At 40.8% G+C, this 18,430-nt stretch overlaps 2 long non-coding RNA genes across 2 annotated transcripts in view; one reads left to right on the top strand and one right to left on the bottom strand.

The window, feature by feature from the left end:
• LOC144464433 (uncharacterized) overlaps nucleotides 1–5,506 on the bottom strand; it is a 29,955-nt gene extending 24,449 nt beyond the window's left edge. Inside the window, exon 1 of the long non-coding RNA XR_013492130.1 lies at nucleotides 5,397–5,506. This is a non-coding gene — a long non-coding RNA (uncharacterized LOC144464433). The remainder of the gene's footprint in view (nucleotides 1–5,396) is intronic.
• On the top strand, nucleotides 4,850–10,583 carry LOC117266499 (uncharacterized). Its single transcript, XR_004502497.2, has 2 exons — nucleotides 4,850–5,251; nucleotides 10,247–10,583. It is a non-coding gene; the product is annotated as an uncharacterized LOC117266499 (long non-coding RNA).
• The last annotated feature ends 7,847 nt before the right edge of the window (nucleotides 10,584–18,430 follow it).

The following is an 18,430-nucleotide window of genomic DNA, read 5'->3' as shown; positions in this document are numbered from 1 at the left end:
CGAATCTTGTCAGATATCTCCCTGACAATGAAGGTGCTCATCAAGTTGAGGAACTCGTTTTGAATAGTTCCTGATGTGTAAACATCCTTTTTATTTCCCAGCCACCTGGAAAGGCATGGGTCTCCCTCTGCCTTAAATTTGAGTAGTTGATCAAGATTTCCCTCACTTGAATCATGGCCCCTGAGAGCTAAACCCTGTCTTGCCAACAACTGCACACCACCAATTATTTTTAAGAGGCATTCCCTTGCTTCTTCTTGTTTTGATGCAGCCACACTGGCTAGTTGGCACTGAACTGATCTGTTCTCATACAGATAGGTAGTTATTGCTGTCTTATGGCAATCAGACTTTTCATGTTTATTGAATCTCTCAATGGCCTTTTTTCCAGTTTTTGAAGCCTGCTGAAATAAATGCAGGTTCCGCATTCTTTGCCAATGGTGAAGTATCTGTGTGAAATGCTTTGGAGCAGTAAAAACATAGCACACCTTCTACACAGGGACTAAAATGGAGCCATGGAAATCTGGTGTACCATTGTGTTTGAAATGTAAGAACATATTTTCCAACAGACTGTTTAATGATATATTTTGTATCCGGTTGATTTGGTTTGGATGCAGAGATGTCCATCACCATTATTTCCTCTTCCTCACCATCTCCCTGTTCTTCTCCTGTGTTCGCAGCATTTCCCTCCTCTACATCTTCTAATGTGTTTTCTCCCTCTCCTTCTCTTCTGTTCTCTCCCTTTCCTTCTCCTCTGTTTTCTCGCTCTGCTTCTCCTCTGTTCTCTTCTTCTTCTTCTCCTCTGTTTTCTCCCTCTCCTTCTCCTCCATTCTCTCCTTCTTCCTCTCCTCTGTTTTCTCCCTCTCCTTCTCCTCCGTTCTCTCCCTCTTTGTCTCCATGCTCTTCTTTGTCCTCCTGACTCATATAGAACTCAGTGTTAATATTCATGAACATGGAAGTGTTGAAATCTTTTATGTAAACTTAGAATAAACCTGATTTTGATGAGGAATTGTTTCATTCTTTTGTTGGTCTTTTATCTGCTTTAGTTTAGTTTTTTACACACCCACTCACATGTCATAAACATTCAAACATATTTCATAACAGGTGGAAATAGGAACATACAGTTATTAAAATACTTCATACTTTTACAAAGTTAAAAATAATTTAGGCTTAAGATTAATGCTGACAGGACTGATTCCCTAGGATCGATTTTTTGACTTCACTGGAAAAAACGTTGTGTAAAGTGTGTCTGACCATTGTTGTGACTAGTACTGAGGTCAGACACACCTGGATTAATCAGTTTGTCCAATAATGTAAGACAGGAAATAAAGGAGCTGGTTTAAGTTCAGGAAGTAGTGGAGCTGGGCATAAAGCCTAAGCTTTCGGTCTGAGGACCTTCATCAGGGTAACAGTCTGTACCTGAAAAAAAGAACAGTCTTATGTGGTTGATCAAGGCGATCAGCAGAGTGTGTAGTCCTCTCTGCACAGCAATAGATTTCGAGTACAGGAAACACTCCACTCCCCACCCTTTATTTAGGGGTATGCATAGATTCAATCTTCTATTTGTTATACTGTGTATATATGTATATATTTTTTTCTCTGTTTTTCTCTATTATCTAGTTGTTATTTGCGCATGGTTCTTGTGGAGTGTTTCCTGTACTCGAAATCTATTGCTGTGCAGAGAGGACTACACACCCTGCTTTTGAACTACATCTCCCATCTAAGCAGGAGTGGCACAGCACAGGTGTTGCTGACCAACTTGATCAACCACATAAGACTGTTCTTTGTTCTCAGGTGCAGACTGTTACCCTGACGAAGGTCCTCGGACCGAAAGCTTGGTGAATTAAAGATACTTGCATTGATCCAAGTGTGCAGATCCTCTTTTTCACACTATTTCACATGTGGTTTTCTGGCACCTTGGCTTGGTTGTGAGTTTTAACAACCAACAACATAACATTTATCTTTATTAGATGGCCAAATTATCAAATTAATTTGAATCTAACAATCACATTTCTTACTATAGCCAATATTTACAAAACTAATAAGTGGTCTCATATAATCTCTCTTTGTATTAATGTACAATATGTGTAATCTCAACCCTTTCAAGTACAGTCAAGTAATGAATATCTTTCTTTTTCAGGACAACCTGGAAAATCAGAATATGTATGCTGAAAATTTCAGCATACATATTCATAGATAACGTATTAATTAATTCGTTATCTCGAGATAACAAAGATTGTTTTCTCGTGATAATTGTCAAGTCTGATGATTGCGCGCTGGTTAATGTGATCGTCCTGATTTCAGCCTACAAGAGCTGCCACTGGTGTCCCAGGGAGGTGAAAATGGCAGATCACATTATTTATCAACGCATCAGGATGTAGGCTACTTCAGTCAAGGTCTAACACAGGCAGAAATTGTATTGTGTCTTTCTGTTAGGCATTCAGATTAGTCCTCGTCATTTAAGGAGAAGACTAGCCCGGTTACAACTTCACAGGCGACGGTTAAGTGATCCTGCTCATCGACGGGAAATCACATCATCTGCTATATGTGACGTACATGTCCTTATTTGGATAACACGGTATTCCCCACACATAAAGCCTATTGACAGCGTAATGCGCTCTGGCTGCAGATGTATCAAGCATGAATCCGTTCTTGCAGCACGTATTTTGTTAGAGACAAACCATCCATCTGTCTGTCATCTCACCTGTTTGGCCTGCCTTGACCAGCGAATTCATCAGCTTGTAACAAAAACTCATGTGGTTAGTTTAACGCAACAGCTTTAGTGTAATTAAATTAAAACAAACTCAAATTAACACGCGTCCAGCTCGGACGATTCACTCAATTAACACAGCGCGTCACGCCGATACAGAAAACAAATAACCCCCACTGTGCATTTACTGCTTGTTTATTAATACCAGTCACGTTTAATAGTAACTGCAGCAGCAACAGCTAGTTGTCAACAGCTGTCTTGTTATTATTTCTTTATTACAGATATGCGACGTTATTTGGCCATGGTGATCGCCGCTTGCTGTTGGTCAGTTTTTCTGCTGATGTTGTTTTTTTTTATCTGTGTACACTGTCTTGGTTCGTCATGTCAGAGGTAGTGAGTTTTGGAGTATAGACATTTGATTGTTTGTACATCAGCACCAAGGACAGCGCTTAAAGTGATTTTGTTATAACCGCTGCCTGTAACAGGCTCGGGGACATCTTCAGCACCAAGGATAGCGCTCGGTAGTTTTTGTCTGCTTTTGTCATGTGGTGAATTCTACTGTTGGCCTCCTTATGGAAAAAAAAATTAATAAAATTTGCATTTGTTAGAACTTCTTAATGTTTTATTTGTGTGTAGCTTATGGCAGCCAGTCAGCAGCCTAGTGAGTGGCAATGTGCGATGCGCTATACAGCAGGAAAAAAAATACAATGATGTCACTCATTCATTCATCCAGTTGGCAGAATGGATGAACACGGCATCTTTATGGTTAAGAAAATGAAACTTTGATAACTAAATCAAGCCATTTAAGGAACATAACAGCATTATTTGTAACCTTGAATGAACAAAAAAAAAGTCTGCGCAGTGTTGAGACATCGCTTTCATCCATAAGGTCACTGTGAGCGTTCATAATGGCCAAATGTGTTAGTCTCTCCTGCGTCATGGTGTTGCGCAGCCAGGTTTTCAGCCTGCGCAAGGCTGAGAAAGAGCGCTTGGATGCCGCGACAGATATGGGCAGGGCCAGACAGAGCTTAATGAGCTTCTCCACCTCCGACAGCATGGAGCGGGTTTGGGTTTGGGGCTGCAAGGTTTGCAGGATGGACACAACATCCTGGATGGTGCTAACTCCTCGTCCCCTACACACATCCCTCAGTATGTCCAGCTCAAGGCTTAGCCACTCTCGTGGAAAGGGGGTCAGTTCCGGGCAACCCACATCCACTCGTTTCCCCTAAGCCGCCTCGAGAGCTGCCTGCTCTCGCCCTGCAGCTACGCGGAGTCCCTCCTAATCAAAACGCCGCTCCACCTCTGAGCGCAGGAGGTCCTGCAGCCTGACTACATACAGTAGGCTAGCCTATGCCAGATGCCAAGGCTACTGTATGTAGTCAGGCAGGCTGCATATCACATTCAAAAGCATAGATCTATGTATTAATGATATGAAAGAGATAAATGTAAGTCAGACAAACTGAGTTTAAATTCAGATTCTTTATTTTTTAAAGCGTAATGCAGTGGGAGGCTGATGGTTCCGACGTCACGATGTGTTATCCAAATAAGGGCATGTACGTCACATATAGCAGATGATGTGATTTCCCGTCGATGAGCAGGATCACTTAACCGTCGCCTGTGAGCTAGTCTTCTCCTTAAATGACGAGGACTAATTTGAATGCCATCTCTAACAGAAAGACACAATGCAATTTCTGCCTGTGTTAGACCTTGATTAAAGTACACCCTGATGCGTTGATCAAAATGTGATCTGCCATTTTCACCTCCCTGGGACACCAGTGGCAGCTCTTGTAGGCTGAAATCAGGACGATCACATTAACCAGCGCGCAATCATCAGACTTATGTATTTATCACGAGAAAACAATCTTTGTTATCTCGAGATAACGAATTAATTAAGTCGTTATCACGAGATAACAGTCTTTGTTATCTCGAGATAACGAATTAATAAGTCGTTATCACGAGATAACAGTGCACAAAAAAAAGACTAATACATGGCCGTTCTCGTCTTCCGTATAAAAGTTATATGACTACAAAAACAAAAGAAAAAAATTTAAAAAATTAACCGGGAATTGAATTTCACGGAATTTTATTTTTAAAAAACACACATATCAACAGTTATCAATTTATCTTTATTTTATCATGGAGGATTATTAGGCTATTCCTTTCTTTTCAATTCTGGCAGAAAACTATCTTGCCTCAAGTTGATCTTTGGCTGCTCCTGATTGGATGCTACCGTCAAAAAACAAAAGAAGAAGAAATAGTAGCATCTAATTGGTCGAGAGACTGACCAGAAGTCGTCATTGTTTACGTCAAGCCCTTAGACTGTTTATAAAAAAGGTCAAGCCTCACAATGGAGGTCCGGTATCATAATTTACACGTTTTTAATCACAAAATGTAATATTTAATTACTATCGCGGAGTTATCACGGTGGATTTACTGTAGCCTAGGCTACGAGGTTCTTGGGAGAGAAAAAAAACCTCTGCACTTAACGGCTGGATTGAAAACTTTCTCGAAAAGATTGTCCTGAGCCCACCGTAGATCGCCAAAAGAGTAAGCTTCTGATCACAGTTTTCCCCATTAAGTTCCTTTGTGTGGTGTGGTGCGGGCTGCGGGGGAGAGCAGGGTCTCCGCCGACAGAGAGATGATGTTGATTTGAGGGGGCGGCGGAGAGCCGGTTTCCTCTGCATTCACTTACATGACAACTTGACTTGAAAAAGAAGTCAATTTTCTGCTGCTGCCTCTTCCTTTTTGGCATCTCTGCCTCCTTCTTCTCTCTGTTGTGTGTCAGTGTTGTTCAGTATCAGCCATCAGTGAGTGACAAAAGCTCCGACTGACGTAACTTAAAATTTCGCGGGCCGGCGGTCGCGGACAACAGTCGGTGATTGGGTGAATGTCCGTTCAATTTGACCAATGCCTTTTCATGCAGCATAAGGGGGGGTGAGGTGCGCTCCATTTTCGTATGCTGGTGCACTGCCAGGGTGGGCAAACGGGTTTACCTTTGGAAAATGTGGGGGGGATGAAATCATCTTGCTGTAAAAGTGGGGGTGTCAAAACACCCCATCCCCCACGGGTGCGACGCCCCTGATTGAAATGCATTACAGAAAGTCAGTTTTGTTCGGTTTTATGAGCTTTTTCGGCGATTTGAAGTTTAACAATGGTCAAACGGTGTGCATGGGGTACATGCAACTCCGACACAAGGTATCCTGAGAGGCTGGGCGACGAGGTGTATTTTTTACACTTTAAACCACATCTCAACTGAGAAAAGTGTCTCCTTTGGATAAAGTTGTGCGGTAACGTTAGACCACAACATCAACTCAACGTGAATAAGATTAACAATTATGTCTACATCTGTTTTAAAGTAAGTCAACATTGTATTTGAGGCAAAATATTGTAAAATATTGTGGAAAGAAATATAAAGTTATCTTTAACATCTCTAGCTAATGTTAGCTGAAGTTAGCCTAACATTAGCTCCTAGCTGCGTTGTTCATCATGTCACCTTGTTTGCTGGGAGTTCATTAGCCTATTTCGTTCTAGTTTTGTACTTTGGTGATCGTACATCATTGTTAGCTGTTGTCCAAAGGGCTCTAGTTAAGCTAACGTTAACTTCTGGAGCTTAGCTTCATTAATTTATCTGTAATCACAGAGATAACAAAGGTTGGCAAACGTTATGCTGAATGATTCAGTGTAAATATTGTAGCACCAAACTAACGGAGAGACACTCTTGGTAAAGATGGTAAAAAGGCCACTATCCTTTTCTCATATTCTGAGCCAAAAACCTTAACTTCAGTGGCACTTTAACTTGTTGTCTTTGATGGTGACGGCAACGAGATGCGGTTCACAAGCATACACTGGGACCTTTAAATTTTGTCTTGTAGCTTTTCATCGAGCTTCTCAACAATTAAATGATGAATATATCCCTCCAACGCGTAGTTTAGGCCCTTTTGGTTACTTCTCAATGACATCTGATTGTTATGTCCCCAAAAATCATCAATTGCTTCCTGCGAAATACCGTGTACTGTGACACCTGCCATAGCGCCAGTGACTGAATGTTGATAGTTTGTCAGAGTGAGTGGAGGGGGGTGTGGCTTAGCCATAGGTCAATTTTGATTACAGTCAATGTTTAGATTTTAGGACTTTATCAGGTGCCTATGGGACACTTCATAACCACCAGTGGTAGAGATGACAACCACATTTTTGTAAAACACATATTTAGGAAAAGAGGAGTAATGAGGAAGACTGTCTCAATGTTGTAAACTGGGCTAGTAGTAGATTGTTGAACTATGAAGGTCTTCTTTGCTGGACCTATTAACATATCCAAATCTGCACCAACTATGAACCTAGCAGACACTCTAATCACCTGTAACCTGCCGAGAGCGCAAAGAGCAAATAGTGATTTGCCTGTTGTTGTATGCCTATTATACGGAGCATGCACACAGATCGAATAATGTCTTAGGTGAACTACACACACACAATGCCTCCTGTAAATATTTTACCAAATTAAGTTATTTAGATAAAGACAATCTCTTTCATTTCTACAATGTCATTATTAAAGAATCCAAGGGACAAATAAAACCCAAAGTCCCTCAAGTAAACTTCACATGAACACCAGTCTATATTCCTAGATAAAAAGGTGTTGCCTATTCCAGTATAATGAAAGCTGCCCACTCTCAGCAGGTCAGTGTAGCTCCAGAAATTAGGCCAATTATCCACAAAATTAAATTCCTGCTCACTAATAATGAGCTGGACAGCAGTTCAGTGAAGTAAGCCCACTGTACCAGCATTACCCCCTCACAGGTAAGTGTAGGGCCTCTTTAGTTTCTCACAGATGAAGCTGTTCATTTGTCTGACTTAAATTAGACTTTTATGGGAAATTTAAACAGCCATGACATGTAACTAACCTCTATGGAGCCATTTTTACTACCACTTGTCAGTGTGACCTATGATCCTTTGTCAATAAGTTTCATTTATTGTCTGACAAAAACATCAAAACTGTATATAATCACAGAAGAACAGCAGTGAAAGTCTAACACTGAATCTGGTTGATGCAAACCTCATGTTTGGATACTTTTGTCTACTCTAAGTTACCCAGAGGCATTTCAACAAAATGGGTGGAGCAACAACACCTCTGTGGCCAGGGTCCACTCCACCGAGTTTATTGATTACTCTGGCTTTATTACATGAAACAGCAGTTTCAGTTGAAAAACAATGGATCCAATGAGTGTTGCAGGGGCACTAACAATTAGCCAATCAGAGTCATGGGTGGGATAAATGCCACTGGCAAGCTTTTGTCAAGCATTGTCAGTTGAATGATTGCATACCCAGCATATCCTCTCAATATCGCCTGATATTGTAGTTTGTTTTTACTTTGCTTTGCTCCACTCAAAAACCCTGGCAAAACCAGTATGTTGGCATTGCATGGCTACACATCAATGTGGACTTAATATGATGTTGGATCCAGGCAAATATGTTGATATCTAATGATTTGTTAAGCAAAATTAAATCCTGGAAATGATAGAAACAAAGTGACAATTCTGTCTGATATCAGGCAGACACTTAGGGGAATTAGGATTGTATTTGGCTAAATGTGAACTTTAATTGGAACAGTAATTGTGTCATGACCAGTGGTGTGATGAAGGGTATATGTAGGTACTGTATATGGGCTATAACCCCCTCTTTGTCTGGCCGTTTACAGTATGTCCACCTATCAGCCAAAAAGCCATTGGAATATATAGGCGAGTAAACCCACTTCCTTCTTGGTAACCAACGCATCTACTGAGTAATGTTGTAGTCCACAAGAACACAAGTACAGACAACAGCAAAGATTGAGAAAGTTCTGTTTTACTGGTTTTAGGTTTCTAGAACTTTGTGTGGCTTGAAGAACTTCCTGACTGGTTAACAGAAAATATTGAGAATGAACATTTTTACATTCTCTCTTGTCAGTGTATGTTAATTTAGCTGATTTTATATTTTCTTGAATCCTTATATGTTTGTTGGGCAACATGAAAACTATCTCCACATGATGACAAGGACTAACTGTTAAAAAGCTCCCTTTACAAAACTACCATTTTTGAAATTGTATCCTTCAATGAAGAATAGGCACCACTTCAATAAATGGTCTCTACCGGAGGCGGATCCACAGGTGGATCTTAGATGCCGTAATCTGGTCACGCTCCATTAGTCCTCCGCGGGTCTCAATCTGTGTAATCAGGTCATGGCTTGTAAGGTCTGTGTGATTCTCCCTTAGTGGAATTTAGGATTATGTCTGTAAAGCTCCTGTGGTGGGGATCAGAGCGGGTAAACGCCTGTGACTATCCCTTTTCACTGCTCTCCCCTGAACTGCTCAGACCTGTGTTTACTGGGCCAATAATCTCCAGAAGCACACAGACTGAGAAACACAGCCTAACCCCTTTTATTTTTTCAACACTAGATTTCCACCTAAATACCACAGGGGAAGAAATGTATTGTCGTCTGATTTGGCATCATATTCCACATGGTGTGATTTTTTTCTTTCTGATCCCACCCACTTTTTCATCCCTTAGAGCTGTGTGAGGATTTAGCAGTGTTTCATCTTCTTTTCCTGACAGAGTCCAAGGTGCTGCCATTGTTTGTGTTACATGATAGGCTTTTCTGGACCTAGTAAATTTTACCTATGATTTAACACAGTATCACAGGTTCTTGGGATGTGTTTCTGCTCCAGCACATAAAACTCTGGCCAAATCCCTCCTACCACAAACAGCCCTTTTCCCTCATCAGTATGGCAACTCTAACCTTTCTTGTCCTCAGATTTCTCTCAGGGAAAACAAAACATTTGTCTTTATTTCTTTTTGCAGCTTTCACAATGGATAAAAATGTATTGAAAGTCTAGCTGTCAGATGCTTAAAAGAAATGGTTCGGCGTATTGTCGCCTACTAATTTGCTAAACTAGAGCTTTGTAGATTTGGCGCTTACTGTGGCCCTTGCTCATTCACAATTCTAAAACTACGCAGTATTAATTTTAAGGCTTGGGTCAGTTTCTAACCCTAAAACCAGGCCTAAACCTATGTAACCCACTGAAAAAGACAGTCCAACTATCACATGTAACAGGGTAGACTTGTATCGTTTGGTTTTTCGTTTGGTTGCAGTGATTTATTTATTTATTTATGGTTTGAGCACCCAGTGTGTGTGTGTGTGTGTGTGAGTGCAGTGGTTAGTGGGTGTGGTTTCCATGTCTGGTGAATTGCTGTGGTGATGTGCTGATGGCATGCAGGTGTGATGGGTGTTACCTCCTAATTTGCTGAGTACTTATCAGACACACACACACACACACACACACACACACACACACACACACACACACACACACACACACACACAGACACAGACAGTTTGTTAATTTCAGCTGTGAATCTCCTCTGCAGGTATAGGCTTTTTCCTTTTTCTCTGGCAACTACTTTGAGTGCTGTTTGTGTCTGCTGGTGTGGGATGTGTTGAATGTTGTATTGTATGTTGAGCCATATTTGCTTTTGTTAGTTGTTTGTTAATTTCGGCTGTGAATCTCCTCTGCAGTTCTAGGTGTGCTGAAAGGGCTGCTGGGTCTACCACACGGCTGGGTCAAGGTGGAGAGCTGCCTAGTCAAGCAGAACTACTAGAAGCATAGTGCAACGCCGGACCAGACCAGCCACAAAGCAGTGACCAGATACAGCTACACCGACCTTGTTGTAAGAATATCGGCTTCGCCATACACAAGAAGGACAGCACACCCAGCCACAGACATTTATTCCCCCTCTCAACTGAACTGGCTTCCAGTCCCATTTTATCAATTTTCTCCTCTAGCTTGGGCCCCCATTTTTAGCTCTTTTTTAATCTATTGAATTGTTAATAAAATAATTACTTGCAAATTTCAGCTTGTTGTGTTTTGCCCATTTCTTCCACTGGTTGGTCAAGCCGAACTGGGGTGTTTTACACACACCTACACTCACAGTTGGCCAAGTGTTAGAACATCCTATAGGTTTGTTGTTTTGGTTCCTCACTTAACTTCTTTTGCACTGAGTGCTACACTGCAAAGGCCTTTGGGGTGAGATGGTCTGTCTGTTTTGGCCACCATCACATTTTGTTAGTTTCATCATGTCTTTCCCCTCTGTGAGAACAGCCTTGCCTGTTGTGTGGCCATTTTGATCCAGTGAAAACACTTTTGCCTTTAAGCCTCCTCCAGTCTTTAAGATATTAGAAATCTTCTAAAGTTTAGTGCAAGCTACACTGAACAACATGACTCTAATAAACTTGGGTACAACATCAAGTTGCAGACTGTATGATGACAGGGCCTACTGAATTGCAGGCTCCCACTTAGATGCACAAGGATGCTGCACAGGTTATGACTTCTCCAACTGCGAAGCCCAACTTAGTCACATATTAAACACCTTAAGTTCTGTGAGCACATTATACTGCGGTGTGTCTTTTTGTGTGTCTGCTAGCTGTTATCTTGCTCACCTGGCAGCTGCACCTCTGCCATTATTTCCTTTAATGCTTCATCATTCTTTATCATCATGGTAAGAGCTGGAGGACACATCATTCAGGCAAGGCATCTGCTGCCACAACTTCACAAGGTTTTCCTCTTTGCTAGAATCCCACACATTTCTTTTAGCCCGTTTTGCCTCCATAGTGAGCTGCTATCCATCTGTTTGTTTGGGGTTTAGCTCCAGTGTGTCATTTCATGCCGCATTTTTAGTGGTTGGTTAGTAGACATAGGTTGTAACAAATTTCAGAATTTTATCCCAGGCTGTCTGATGCCCTGTTTAGACGACAATGATTTCAACTGAAAACGGTAAACTTTGGCTGCGTTTTGGCCGATCGTTTACACGACAGCAGCATTTTGGTTGCCTGAAAACACAACGTTTTGAAAACGGGTTCCAGAGTGCAACTTTTTGGAAATGGCAGCGTCTCCATTGTCATGTAAACTTGCAATATGCAGTTCCTCTGAAAACAGACTTTTCGCACATGCGCATTACGGTTCCAGTCACTAGGCATGCCGACCATCACAACAACAATGCCGAGCTGTGTTTGTGCTGCTCACCCTGTTGATTTGAAGTGAAGTGTAGATCTGTTACTGTAGCAACTCCACCTCGTCGTCCATCCAGACAAAGTTATCTGTGCATGCTTTCGCCAGTGTATCTTCTTTGTTTTGGTTTGTAATCACCGCGTTGTAAAGGAAGGCACTTCAGCGCAGGCGCATGGCGTCATGCTGTGGTGTTGCTTTGCAAATTTACACTGCCACCCATTGGCCTGGCGTGCATACTACAGCGTTTCCAGTAGATTTTGTGGCTCCGTGTGAACAGGGATCATTTCAATAACATCGTCATATAAACGCAGAAGTTTTTTAAAACGCAAAGGACAGACTTTTCCGTTTTTAGAGAAACCGTTGTCGTCTGAATAGGGCCTGAAATTGCAAGACAGCAGCCATCCTTAAATTATCGTTAATTTTGACCAGATTATGTGAACTGCATATATTCTAATCCTGATTTGGAGAAAAAAAAAGTGTCAAGTGTCGTTCTTTTGGGCTTCAGCAACACCAAACCCCTGAGTTTGCCTGAGAGGGACTAAAAGCACATACCCACTATTTTTAAGTATCCCTTCGAGAGAGACTCTCACTCTTGCCTGTTCTATTTTGTTCTGAAAATGTCAGCATGCAACCCTTTTCTGTGGCGATAAATGAAGTGCAGACTTCCATCCGTGTCACCGGTGATGAGGATCACAGCGAGTGCTGTACGGAGCAGTGAGTGACAACAATTCCGCCCACATTTAAGAGTACTGTTTGTAGCGAAAATGCTAAATGGACTTAGGGTCTATAGGTACCATGTCTGAAGGGTTACTTTTGGTTCCAAATGAAAAATACCAAAATTATTAGGTTGCAACAGGGCTGTAGAAGTGTATTGGAGTAAAAAGTATATGTTTGTGGAGTAATAGTGAAAGCTGACAAATAAGAACTCAAGTAGGGTACAGATACTTCCAAAACATACTTTATTTATTTATTTAGACTCGAAAATTCATTGAGGGCAAGGCCCTCATTTGCAATTAAGCCGAGTGAAATACATAGGAACTTAGTTAAAAAACATAGATAAATTAATAAAAGATAAAGGAGGACAAGAAATTAAGTACAAAAAGAAAAGCAGTACAAATATACAATATAAATAACCACAGGAGGAAAACAATTAATCGAAACAATTACACGAGTGAGACAGGTGGTCTCTGAGCAATGTCTTAAAAAGGCTAAATGCAACTAAGGTATTCATACCTAGCTCATGCTGCAGGTTATTCCAGGCTGATGGCATAAAAACTGAAAGCAGTCTTCCCTAACTTGGTACGGACTTGAGGGATCTTTAGTGCCAGCCTGCCAGTTCATGTCTGGTAAGGGTTTGAGTACCAGTCTAACAAGGATGTGATATAGGCAGGAATTTTCCCAAAAATGCCTTATAAATAAATAAAAACAAATGCATATCACGCCGTGCTGATAGAGAAAACCATCCAACTTTTTCATATAGGGTGCAATGGTGGGTATTGTAAGCTTCCTCTGTTATCTCTGTTATAAATCTAAGGGCTGAGTGATAGACGGCATCCAGGGTCTTGAGAGAAGTGACAGATGCATGTCTGTAAATTACATCTCCATAGTCCAGAACAGGGAGGATAACTGCCTCAACAGTCCTCTTTCTACAAAAAATTGGGCAATGACATCTGTTTCTAAATAAAAAGACTATCTTTTGTCATAATTTAACCACCAGGTTATCTATGTGAAATTTAAGTTTTTCCATCAAGCCAGATTCCTAAGTATTTGCATTCTGAGACCCTCTCAGTGCTAGACTCCTTTAAAGTAGTTATGCTCATTTCATTGTGTCTATCATTTGTAGACCTAGAGAACAGCATAAATTTGGTTTTCTGAGCATTTAGTACAAGTTTAAGATCATTTAAGACATTCTGAAGGACATTAAAAGAAACCTGGATCTGTTCCATGGCTGTCTTTTCAGAGTCGGCAATACAATATAAAATCGTATCATCTGCATAAAGATGCACCTGACAATTGAGCAGGGGGACAATGTTATCAATATAAATTGAGAAAAGAACAGGACCTAAGACCGAGCCCTGTGGTACTGCCTTAGTTATTAATATAGACTCAGACTCGTTCCAAGTTTAACAAATTGGTGTCTACCATCTAGATAACTCTGAAACCATGCACAAGCACCTGGACTAAATCCCACAGATGACAGAGTACGAAGGAGCAGAGAATGGTCAACGGTGTCAAAAGCCTTGGAAAGATCAACGAAGACAGCAGCACAGTGTTTTTTTCTGTCAAGCGCACTGACAATGTCATTTACCACCAGAGTGGTAGCAGACACAGTGCTGTGGTTGGGCCTAAAGCCAGACTGATGTGGGCTCAGAACAGAATTAGTATTGAGAAATACCTTTAATTGAGAGTTAACCAGGGACTCAAGAATTTTAAACAGACAGGATAATTTTGATATTGGGCAATAATTATTAGGGTCAGTCTTATCACCTCCCTTATGCAGAATGGTAACATGGGCAGATTTCCAGAGCCTGGGAACAACTCCAGTAGTGCTGTGTAGTTTGTGAACAAATCATTCAAAAGAACGAATCTTTTGAGTGAATGAACTGAACTAAATCACTTCTGGAACTGATTTGTTCATTTCACAGTTCAGTTGAACTCAGCAGCCACCGTGCAGGCCGGGAGTGGAACTGCCGATTTGGTCCGTGCGAACGATGAATCACTCGCGAGTTGCGAGGCAGCCAGGGTGCAGGGAGGGACTGCCTACCGCATGATGAATCACTCTATGAACAAATCACTCTGTGAACGATGCAACCCCGATCCCTGAGTAATTCAAATCATTTCTTCTCAGTGATACACGTTCATAGGGACTGTTTTCTTCAAGCTAATGGCTAATGTCGCCAGGAGTCAAGCCACATGAACATAATCACACACCTCCCCATTGTTTTAACAGACTTCATTTCCAGATAAACAAACTTAAAACGTTAGGCTTGCCAGTAATGAGACTCTCCAGTGCAGGGCAGACGCAGCAGCAGCTTAGCCGTGTATCAGTTCAGTGAGTCAGCCTACGCAGTGCACAGTCAGTGAACGATTCAGTGAAAGAATCTTTTGAACAAATCTTTTAATGAACTGATGCAAGTGATTCAGTAACATCTAAAGAACTGCTTTGTCTATCACTAAACTCCAGTAGAAATGGAGAGGTTAAAAATGTGAGTTAATGGCTCAGCAATCAATGTAGCAGCAATACGGAGGAAGAAAGGGTCAAGATTATCTTCTCCTGTAGCTTTCTTGGGATCTATTGCCTGCAGAGCAGACATAATTGTGCTGACAGACACTGGATTAAGCAGAAATTGAGTATTTGGTCTTAGATTGTCAAATATTTTATCAGAGGTGTTGTCATGCGGTAACACTGCTATCAAAGATATGGCAGGCCTTGGAGAAATGTTTATTAAATATTGAGCAAATCTCATTGCTATCATGTTCTAGATAGTTGTCTACTTTAATACAAGAAGGTATAATGGCAGTATAGCTCTTATTTTTAACATTAACTGCCTTCCAAAATTTTGAGGGGTTAGAATATGATCTTGAGACCAAATCCAAGAAGTAATCGGATTTGGCCTTCCTTGTTAAAGATGTAAATTTGTTTCTAATCCCCCTAAAAGTTGACCAGTCAGATATGTCCTGCGTACATCTAGCTACGGTCCAAGCTTTATTTCTTGCAGAAAGTAAGGAGGATAGTTCAGAGGTAAACCAAGGGTTAGACCTATTTTTAACTCTGATCTTTTTAAAAGGTGCATATCTATCCACAGATGAAAGGAATGACTTTGAGAAAAAAGTCCAAGGCTAGGTCACTGTCAACAATTTCAGATATTAGATGAATGTCACTATTATAGAGGTCATTCAGGAATGCTTGTTCATTAAAGTTTTTTATTTTTTATTTTTTGTAAGAAAGTATTGTTACTGTTGTTACACTACACCACTGTTCAGGCCTACATACAAACTTAAACAGTAGAGGTGACACAGACTGCTAGGTGCTGTGAACAGAACCACCAAACAAAACATAATATGTTCAATAAATGCATACATGAAAAGGTAATACATATCATAATGATATAGTATTATGTAGTTTATTATTAGGGCCCAAGTACCACGCTGTACGAGGACCTTATTGAAATCCCTGTTTATTATTATTATTATTTATGATTCTTATTGGTAGTCTTTGAGTGCACTTTTTAAGGGCTTAACATACTCAAAAATTCATGTTTTTTTGTTTGTTTGTTTGTTTGTTTTTGTGCTGAGCTAAGCTAATCACACCCTGCAACCTTTGTCTATGCAGGATGTCAGTCTATCATTTATTTGTCATATGAAATCATACAAGGTACAACTCTAGTGTAATGCAAGCCCGTCAGCTTGTTCAACTTAACATTGTAATTTAGTCCTGATTTTTTCTATTCTTACATTACAGGTTGTTGCTTTATAGGTGTCCATGTTTACAGACAGACTGCAGTGCATGTTCATGATGCACTGGATGGTTCTAGTAATCCATGGTTTCTGGTTGTGGAATGATAGAACTGTAGTTTTGGGTTCAGTTGCTTCTGTTGTTTTACAGATTAAATCCACCACAGACTCTGTGACTTCACTGATGTCATCAGCTCCTGCCTGTCTCTGATTGGCTCCATCTGTAGTTTCACTGGGGGCAAGCGTCATAGTTGAATAGCAAAGCAGTAATCCAGAGTGTTTCTTTCCCCTTGTGGCGCAGGGTGAGCAGGAATGGGACCGCAATTCAAATTCCCTCTGTCACACCAGTCCTAATTCACCATAAAGTGCTTGCCTCATCTCCTTCTCTTGCGAGAGTCCTCTGCTCTGTCAGATCGGAGTATAGAAAAGAGACATCTGGTTGAATGGTGTTGACCAAGATTTAAACAAGTGCCTGTGAATGAAATAATATTACAATTCCCGATATCCTGTTGGAAACTGGCCAAAAAGACCTCGACCTGGCCAGCTGGAAGCTGGCAGAAAGGAGAGTTTAGAGACTGATAAGTTCATTTCCTCTTTCCAAAAACTTGCAGCTACACGCCACCACTGCCCAACACTAACCACGAAAAGCACCACCAAAACTTGCAAAATAGACATAAAAGCATAAATTTAGCCAAAATTTAGCTGAGCTCACAGGAAGGCAACTGGAAACACCTGTGCCTATGTCGTGCCATAATTTAATTTTGATTTTCTCATTTGACTCATATGACTGGAAAAATGTTGACTGTTCCTTTTAGACTGTGCTCGAAAGCTGCAGGTAGCACTCCACCCAAATGACAGATTTCAAACAAAGATGGAAAAACAGGGTCCATGTTGAAAAAGGTTGTTACGCTTTCATGTTGCTTCATCACAGACACATCTACAGAGGACATCAGACCTGAGCATATGTCTTGAAGATGTCACCCTGCTGCAGCTCTGTTGAAGACTTCATTAAAACTGTTGATTGATCAACAGGATGTGTGAGCTGCAGCCAGGGACACAGTCCCTGCCTCCCGTGTCCACATCAGAGCAAATCCTCACCGGCCATGATAATTAGCCAATTAATGGGATCTGGCATGTAAGGTGGTTATCTGCCCCCGACCCAGCTGAGAGACCAAGATGAACGTCCCATCAGAGCGCACCTATGTGTGAAAACGCTAGCGTGATAATGGAGAGTCTGGCACCTACACACATAACGCACAAAGGAGACAAACACCACAGGCAACATTGTAATGATCTACAACATAAGGAAGAGTGTTTTGTGTTGGTGTGTGAGTGCCGTGTGTCCTACTGTTAAGTTGTTGTCCGGTAGGGCAGACAAAGAGCACATTTGATTTATTTTTTATGGATTGAGAATTTGGAATCTTGTCTTTTTTTCTACTGTTTCCACCTTTGGGCGGGGAGGACACAGCTACAGCTGAGCTCTGTGTAGCAGTAGAGGCTGCTGTCTACCACTGGCATTGTTATTGTCATGTTTTTCAACTTGAGCCTTGAATATATTGAACACATCATGAAAATTTCTAATAGTGTATGAACCAGGGTCTATGTAGAAAAAACTTCAGAATAAACTTCAGGCACACATGCATGGAGCAGGTACAAATGCACTGGAATTAAGTTAAAAAGCCTTTACTCATAAAACATGTCTACTTATGTTTATGTTTATGTTTATTGTATTCAATAAGGGACAGTGCACATTAATTAACATGATCACTTAAGTCACGTAAATGTGCCAGATTTAGCCATACAGGCTAATTTTCATCTGCAGTCCCTGGCAGGTTGATGGTATATACATATATATATGAACAGGCATTAAAATAACATACAGAAGTACAAAAGCACATAAGCACGGATAAAAAAACGAACTGATGGCATGTCCATAGAAAGGCAGATAAACATAGAAGGCACATAAGCTCAGAGCAAGTACATAACCACAGACAAAAGCACATAACAAAGCACATAGCAGAAACAGCAAGATTTAAAGCCTATTAATAAAGTAACCCAACCATATAACAAAAACATTAAAAACTTACAAAAGTAGAACATAAAACATAACACAGACCAAAACACACAGCCAAAAAGAGACACACAAATTCACAAAGCAAATCACATAGACAAAAGCCACAGTACATGAGCACAATTAGCAAAACAGTGAGAAAACGTACTATACAGAGCACCTAAGTCCT

This window comes from Epinephelus lanceolatus, chromosome 10 (genome assembly GCF_041903045.1).
Source record: "Epinephelus lanceolatus isolate andai-2023 chromosome 10, ASM4190304v1, whole genome shotgun sequence".
Taxonomy (NCBI): Eukaryota; Metazoa; Chordata; class Actinopteri; order Perciformes; family Serranidae; genus Epinephelus; species Epinephelus lanceolatus.
The sequence above is the reverse complement of the archived record's forward strand: the minus strand, read 5'-3'. Positions and strand labels throughout refer to the sequence as shown.